This window comes from Grampus griseus, assembly GCF_964374135.1.
Source record: "Grampus griseus genome assembly, chromosome: X".
NCBI classification, from domain to species: domain Eukaryota; kingdom Metazoa; phylum Chordata; class Mammalia; order Artiodactyla; family Delphinidae; genus Grampus; species Grampus griseus.
The window spans coordinates 85,340,634-85,349,149 of record NC_138999.1 but is presented as its reverse complement, the minus strand read 5'-3'; the positions used below and the strand labels follow the sequence as shown (position 1 = coordinate 85,349,149).

Below are 8,516 nucleotides of genomic sequence, written 5' to 3'. Positions count from 1 at the left end.
TACTGGGCATATACTCTGAGAAAACCGTAATTCAAAAAGAGTCATGTGCCACAATGTTCATTGCGGCTCTATTTACAATAGCCAGGACATGGAAGCAACAGAAGTGTCCATCAACAGATGCATGGTTAAAAATATGTGGCACATATGTACAGTGGAATATTACTTAGCCATAAAAAGAAACAAAATTGAGTTATTTGTAGTGAGGTGGATGGACCTAGAGACTGTCATATGGAGTGAAGTAAGTCAGAAGGAGAAAAACAAATACTGTATGCTAACAGATATATACAGAATCTAAAAAAAAAATGTTTCTGAAGAACCTAGGGGCAGGCAGGACAGGAATAAAGACGTATATGTAGAGAATGGACTTGAGCATACAGCAAGTAGAATGGATAATTTGGGAGGAAGTGAGAGAGTGGCATTGACATATATACACTAGCAAATGCAAAATAGATAGCTAGTGGGAAGCAGCTGCATAGAACAGGGGGATCAGCTCCATCCTTTGTGACCACTTATAGGGGTGGGATAGGGAGGGTAGGAGGGAGATGCAAGAGGGAGTGGATATGTGGATATACGTATACGTATAGCTGATTCCCTTTGTTATATTGTGGAAACTAACACAACAGCTTAAGGCAATTATACTCCAATAAAGATGTTAAAAAAAGAATAAAAGAACACACTTAGGTGGCTTCCATATCTTAGCAACTGTGAATAATGCTACTCTGAACATTGGGATTCACGTATCTTTTCAAATTAGTGGTTTTTTTCGAGTTTTGTGGTTTTATTAACACAAACACAATGTGCACCATGAGCTGTCTATTCATTTTCTTCACTGTCCAGCCTGGTATTGTCATTGGTGACTCTGATGGACAGCTGGGGTGCTCTTTCTACAATGGTTTTGTGGTTCTTGGATAAGGTATTGTGAATAATTTCAGCACAGTAAGATTTGTTGCACATCAGCAGCACTTCATGCTCCTTGATGCTGTGGACCAGGAACTTCCAGAAGCTGCTGGGCAGAATGTGTTTGTTTTCTTGTTGCTCCCGTAACTGATGTTGAGCATCAAGATCTGGCCCTTGAATCTCCTTCACACCCTGTTGTCAATGCCTCTGGGTTTCTGTCGGTTCCACTTTATTTTGATATATCAGTCTGACTGGTGCTGGATGAACTTCTTGGTCCTCCTTTTGATGATCCTGGGCTTCACGAGGGATCTGAGAGCAGCCATGATGCTGAGTAGAAGATGGCTTCTACCCCCATAGGGAGTTCCGAGGAAGAGAGGGGTTCAAATTAGTGTTTTTGTTTCTTTCAGATACAAACCAAGGAGTGTGATTGCTGGGTAATATGGCAGTTCTATTTATAATTTTTTGAGAAACCTCTGTACTGTTTTACACAGTGGTTACACCAACTTTCATTCCCAGCAACAGTGTACAAATGTTCCCTTTTCTCCACATATTCTCCAACATTTGTTATTTGTGTTCTTTTTGATGATAGCCATTCTGGCAGGTGTGAGATGATATCTCATTGTGGTTTTGATTTGCATTTCCCTGATGATTAATGATGTTGAGCATATTTTCATCTGCCTGTTGAACATCTTCATGTTCTCTTTACAAATATATTTATTCAGGTCTTCTTCTTATTATTAGTCAGGTTGTTTGTTCTTTTGATGTTGAGTTATATGCACTGTTCATATATTTTGGTTATTAACCCCTTATCAGTCACATTACTTGCAAATATTTTCTCCCATTCGGCAGGTTATCTTTTTATTTTGTTGATATAGTCCTTTGCTGTGCAAAAGATTTTATGATTAATTAGTTTCCATTTGTTTATTTTTGCTTTTATTTCCTTTTTTTAGAAGATAAATTAAAAAATATTGCTATAATTTATGTCAAAGACTGTCAGCAAATGATCATACACCATGATCAAGTGGGCTTTATCCCAGGGATGCAAGCATTTTTCAATATCCACAAATCAATTAATGTGATATATCACATTAACAAATTGAAGAATAAAAATCATAGGATCATTTCAATAGATGCAGGAAAAGCTTTTGACAAAATTCAAATCTATTCATAATTAAAATCTCTCCAGAAAGTGGGCATAGAGTGAACATACTTCAACACAATAAAGGTCAAATATGACAAACTCACAGATAACATTATACTCAACAGTGAAAAGCTGAAAGCATTTTCTCTAAGATCGGGAACAAGAAAATTATCTTAAGAAATTAGAACAGAATTGGAGGAATCATGCTCCCTGACTTCAGACTATACTACAAAGCTACAGTAATTAAAACAGTGTGGTACTGGCACAGAAACAGACACGTAGATCAGTAGAACAGAATAGACAGCCCAGAAATAAACCCATGCTCCCATGGTCAATTAATTTATGACAAAGGAGGCAAGAATATACAATGGAAAAAATACAGTCTTTTCAATAAGTGGTGCTGGGAAAACTGGATAGCTACATGTAAAAGAATGAAATTAGAACATTCTCTAATGCCATATACAACAATAAACTGAAAATTGATTAAAATTCTAAATGTAAGGCTGGAAACCATAAAACTAGAGGAAAACATAGGCTGAACACTCTTTGGTTTCTTCAGATTTAGTGGCTAGGAAAGGCCTCTTTGAGGTGATATCTAAGCTGAGATATGAAGAAAAAAGATCTAGCTGTAGTAGCATTGGAGATAAAGAATGGAAGGTTGTTGGTACATTCTAGGCAGAAGTAAACAACTAACACCAAGTCCTTCATTTATTCAAATAATAAAACAAAGCCAGTGTGGCTGGACCATGGTGAGTGAAGGTGAGAATGATACGAGATCAGTTCATGGACTTGGGCAGAGAAAAGATCATAGAGGACATTGTAAGCCAAAAGAAAGTCTTTGGTTTCTATTTTGTTTCACAGCAAGTCCTTAGAAACAATTGATCTAGAGAGTTATGTGGATACAGGACAGACATGGGCATTCCTGTTGTACTGACAGACAGTTTTTGGGAGAAGAGGTAAAATGCTGTATCCCACTTTCATGTGAGAAAGAAGTTTAAAACTCAATACAAAAGCAAAAAAAAAAGCAAAAATAAACTCAATACTGTTCACAGAATAGAACCTGAGATAGACAAATGTGACAGAGACAGAAAAGAGTTCCCCCACACAAGTAATTCTACCTACAACCTAACCTCTTAAATATATCCCCCACATTGCTGACAGAGTAAATTTCTAAAATACTAATCTGAACATATCATTTCTCTACTTTAGTTTCTTCTTTGCTTTAATGATTTTCAAGGTCCATAATGATCTTTCTGGAGCATGCCTTTCTAGCATCTGTTCTCAATCTCCTACTCCCTTTTCACTCCAGGTGCCCCGGCCTACTTTCAATTTCCTATGTTTTCTTAGACGCTGATGACCCATAGCATATCACTTCCTTTGCTTGAAACACTTTTCAGTACTCCCTCCCTTAATTCAGCACAGATAAAAGCTTTCTCTGACCACTCCTGTTACCAAGGATGATAGTCACTATATTTAACAAGTAGTGTGGCACAAGCAGCAACCAATCAGAATAGATGCTTGTTACAGATGCTGGTTATACAGATCATATTTTTAAAGCTATTAGAATATGGCAGACACATGATAAATACTATATCATTATTTGCTGTTGTTATTATGTGAAGAAAAGACAAGTGAACATATCTGATTGCTATGAGCTTGTGGGCAGTTTTGTCTTGAATTTTTTGTTATATTAACATAATATTCATTTTACAATATAAATTAATAGCTGAATCATATAAATGTGTCATGACTTTTGTGGGGAGTGTGAATGGGTTGAGAAGAGATGTGACCTAACCAGAACTGAAGGTCAGTATCACTGGCTAGTGAGAGGGAGTGTTGTATTAGATTATGGGGTTTGAGCTGTCAAATGATGAGTTTGAATTTGATCCAGTAAACAGCAGGGTACCTTTGTAGGTACGTGGACAAAAAGGATTACAAATTGTAAGTGGTGCTTGAAAGAGATAAATTTGACAGTGGTATGAAGAGTGGATTAGAGGACAAAAATACTTGAGACAAGGAATTTAGTTTGGAGATTGTTGTGGTCTTGCAAATAATCCAGAGTAGTGGGAGCCAGAACAGAAATAAAGGGCTAAATCTGATTGCTATTACAAACCATGCTTCCATACTAGAGAATGAGAACTGAAAAAAAGTTAAAAGGTAAGTAAGGGTGCAGTTAACCAAATAGGATGTGCAATTTTTACATGTCCATCTCTACTAAATTGTTAAGCACTCAGAAGCCTCATTTTCCTTGCCCAGAGCCAAATAATTGTATAGAGAATGAGGTAAAAATTAAGAGGAAAGAGCTGACATAATCATCTAAACAAAGCTACAAGGATCATCACCGAGGAAAGAAGTATAGTTTTCCATATGAATATCTATAGGATAGAGTGCAATAACCTTTGATCACACATACACAAAGCAGTAATATCTACAAGATACATGCTGTGCTTTATGATGAGGTCTGTAGGTGAGAAGGTGAACCTGAGTGTTTCATAAGAACTAGAAATATATCATTTTTTGATAAGTACTGTAGACTCCTGAATATTGTTAGAACTAATCTTTAAAAATGTTATGTGCTAGTTGTAAAACCCTAAGTGCTTTGGGTTAATAACTCCAACCAGGTTTCCAGTTTTATAAGTTGGTACTTTCTCTGGGAAGACAGGTGCTGGAATTTCTCAATGCCAAATGAAATTGTCTAAGCCAGTGTATATACATTATCTAAACCATATGTCATTAGGCATATCCCTAAATATATCTGTATGTTCTAAATGAAGTTTACTCAGCCACCAGGAAGCAGAAGCCTCTTTAAAAATGTCGGGATGTTCAGATAATGTCACCAAATGAATACATAAAATAGTCTATTTGGACAAGGTTCATAAAGGAGTGAACAAACTTAGTGAACCAATCCTTCAAAATTTGTTAAGGCTAAAAGATAGATTGACACATGGTGGACTTGTTTACAAAGTTACCAGAACCTCAGCTGCCAGCATTCCTTAGATTTGAGGTGGTTTAAATTTAATCTCAGTTGCAAATAAATACATTAATTAATTAATTAATTAGAGGCAACTTGAGTATTTGGCTTCTCCATGAGTTTATCAAATACTGGATGTTTATTGTCTATTCCTTTTTTTTTCAATTTTTTAAATTAATTTTTTTGGAGTATGTTTGATTTACAATGTTGTGTTAGTTTCTGCTGTACAGCAAAGTGAATCAGTTATATATATACATATATCCACTCTTTTTTAGATTCTTTTCCCATATAGGTCATTACAGAGTATTGAGTAGAGTTCCCTGTGCTATACAGTAGGTTCTTATTAGTTATCTATTTTATATACAGTAACGTGTATATGTCAATCCAGTTTCCAATTTATCCCTCCCCCCACATTTCCCCCCCCAGTAACCATAAGTTTCTTTTCTACATCTGTGACTCTATTTCTGTTTTGTAAATGAGTTCATTTGTACCCTTCTTTTAGATTCCACATATAAGCGATATCATATGATATTTGTTGTTCTCTGTCTGACTTACTTCACTCAGTATGACAATCTCTAAGTCCATCCATGTCACAGCAAATGGCATTATTTCATTCGTTTTTATGGCTGAGTAGTATTACGTTGTACTGTTGATGGGTATTTTGGTTGCTTTCATGGTCTGGCTATTGTAACTAGTGCTGCGATGAACATTGGGGTGCATGTATATCTTTTTTTTTCAGGAAGAAAGTGATTTTTTTAACAACTTTATTGGAGTATAATTGCTTTACAATGGTGTGTTAGTTTCTGCTTTATCACAAAGTGAATCAGTTATACATATACATATGTTCCCATATCTCTTCTCTCTTGCGTCTCCCTCCCTCCCACCCTCCCTATCCCACCCCTCTAGGTGGTAACAAAGGACCGAGATGATCTCCCTGTGCTATGCAGCTGCTTCACACTAGCTATCTATTTTACATTTGGTAGTGTATATATGTCCATGTCACTCTCTCACTTTGTCACAGCTTATCCTTCCCCCTCCCCATATCCTCAAGTCCTTTCTCTAGTAGGTCTATGTCTTTATTCCTGTCTACCCCTAGGTCCTTCATGACATTTTTTTCTTAAATTCTATATATATATATATATAGAATTCTCTCCCTGACTTCAGACTATACTACAAAGCTACAGCAATCAAGACACTATGGTATTGGCACAGAAACAGAAAGATAGATCAATGGAAGAGGATAGAAAGCCCAGAGATAAACCCACGCACATATGGTCACCTTATCTTTGATAAAGGAGGCAAGAATGTATAGTGGAGAAAGGACAGCCCCTTCAATAAGTGGTGCTGGGAAAACTGGACAGGTACATGTAAAAGTATGAGATTAGATCACTCCCTAACACCATACACAAAAATAAGCTCAAAATGGATTAAAGACCTAAATGTAAGGCCAGAAACTATCAAACTCTTAGAGGAAAACATAGGCAGAACACTCTATGACATAAATCACAGCAAGATCCTTTCTGACCCACCTCCTAGAGTAATGGAAATAAAAACAAAAATAAACAAGTGGGACCTAATGAAACTTCAAAGCTTTTGCACAGCAAAGGAAACCATAAACAAGACCAAAAGACAACCCTCAGAATGGGAGAAAGTATTTGCAAATGAAGCAACCGACACAGGATTAATCTCCAAAATTTATAAGCAGTTCATGCAGCTCAATAACAAAAAAACAAACAACCCAATCCAAAGATGGGCAGAAGACCTAAATAGACATTTCTCCAAAGAAGAGATACAGACTGCCAACAAACACATGAGAGAATGCTCAACATCATTAATCATTAGAGAAATGCAAATCAAAACTACAATGAGATATCATCTCACACCAGTCAGAATGGCCATCATCAAAAAATCTAGAAACAATAAATGCTGGAGAGGGTGTGGAGAAAAGAGAACACTCTTGCACTGCTGCTGGGAATGTGAATTGGTTCAGCCACCATGGAGAACAGTATGGAGGTTCCTTAAAAAACTACAAATAGAACTACCATATGACCCAGCAATTCCACTACTGGGCATATACCCTGAGAAAACCAAAATTCAAAAAGAGTCATGTACCAAAATGTTCATTGCAGCTCTATTTACAATAGCCCGGAGATGGAAACCACCTAAGTGCCCATCATTGGATGAATGGATAAAGAAGATGTGGCACATATATACAATGGAATATTACTCAGCCATAAAAAGAATATTACTCAGCTATTTGTAATGAGGTCGATGGACCTAGAGTCTGTCGTACAGAGTGAAGTATGTCTATTCCTTTTTGTGTTCCTTTTAAAAGCTGATTTTCTTCCTAGTAAGTTCTTTCGGCCAGTTGGTGGTTATATGATGCCATCATGTATGTGTTGTTTTACATTTTCTTTGGGAAACAACTTGGGAATGAAGCAATATAATTATCAGCCATTATATCTTGATGAATATTCTATTTCTAAACAAGCTGTGTTTCCTTCCAGGCCCCCTGTGTTTAACAGTGAACATTGGCAGTAACCAGGAAACAGTGCTCTTTGATATACTTAAACATTCTGAATGAAGTATTTTTCTTTATTTTTAAGGCCTGGAAAGACATTTTCATATGGTGGAATTAAGAGTCTGAAATATGTGTCTGGATTTAGCATTGGCAGTTCAGTTTTACCCCCATTATAGGCACTTCTATGCTTCTGGGAAGGATTCCAGAATTACCAATTATGTTAAAATATGTTTTACTAAGATACAGTGAGGCATATACTACAGAATCCCATGATGTGTATTAAATCCTTGTCCTCTTTCCTACTAAGTGCTTCTTCAAATAAATCAACTTTAATGTCTAAAAGCTGGAAAGTGAGAAAACAGATGTTCCAGGTTTGGGGTGGTGACATGGCCTCCTTGCTTATGATGATAAGGCATCAGGACAGTGAAGTATTGTCTTGCTGAGGTTTGATTACTGGTCAGACTAGAAAGCTCAACAGATTCTTCTTCCACAGGAAAGAACAAAACAAAAACTAAAAATCAACACATAAACTCATTATATTAGAAATGTTTGACATGAAGTAACAAATGATTGTCACCTACATGCTGAAGTCGACCTTTGGAAAGGAAATGAGAGGAGATATGGGCAGTGAATATTCATATGAAAAAGAAAAGCATCTGAAACTTTAAATGAAAAGTCAAATGTCATTTTGAGTGGAATTTTTAAAGTCTGTTAATATTCTGAAGATATTTCTTGAGCTGATGGTAAAACCTATGAAAAGTAGGATGAGAAGTAATTTATAATAAGTGGGTGTCTAAGGACTGTGTTTTTATGCGACTGAATTTGTTCCAAGGTATATGAAACAGAGAGAGAAGTTCAAGCTAGAATCAAATAATAAAAAGAACAATGGCCATTGATCTATCCTTCCAAATAGACAAAGGCAATACAAAGAATCACATCCCAGTGCCAAGAATTCCAGGGAACTAATATCCTATAAAAGCTGAAAA

General features: G+C 36.3%; 1 pseudogene across 1 annotated transcript; it reads right to left on the bottom strand.

The window, feature by feature from the left end:
* Positions 1-813: 813 nt before the first annotated feature.
* LOC309839379 (large ribosomal subunit protein eL32-like) lies at positions 814-1,268 on the bottom strand (annotated as a pseudogene). Its single transcript has one exon. The product of its transcript is annotated as a large ribosomal subunit protein eL32-like (transcript).
* Positions 1,269-8,516: the final 7,248 nt, after the last annotated feature.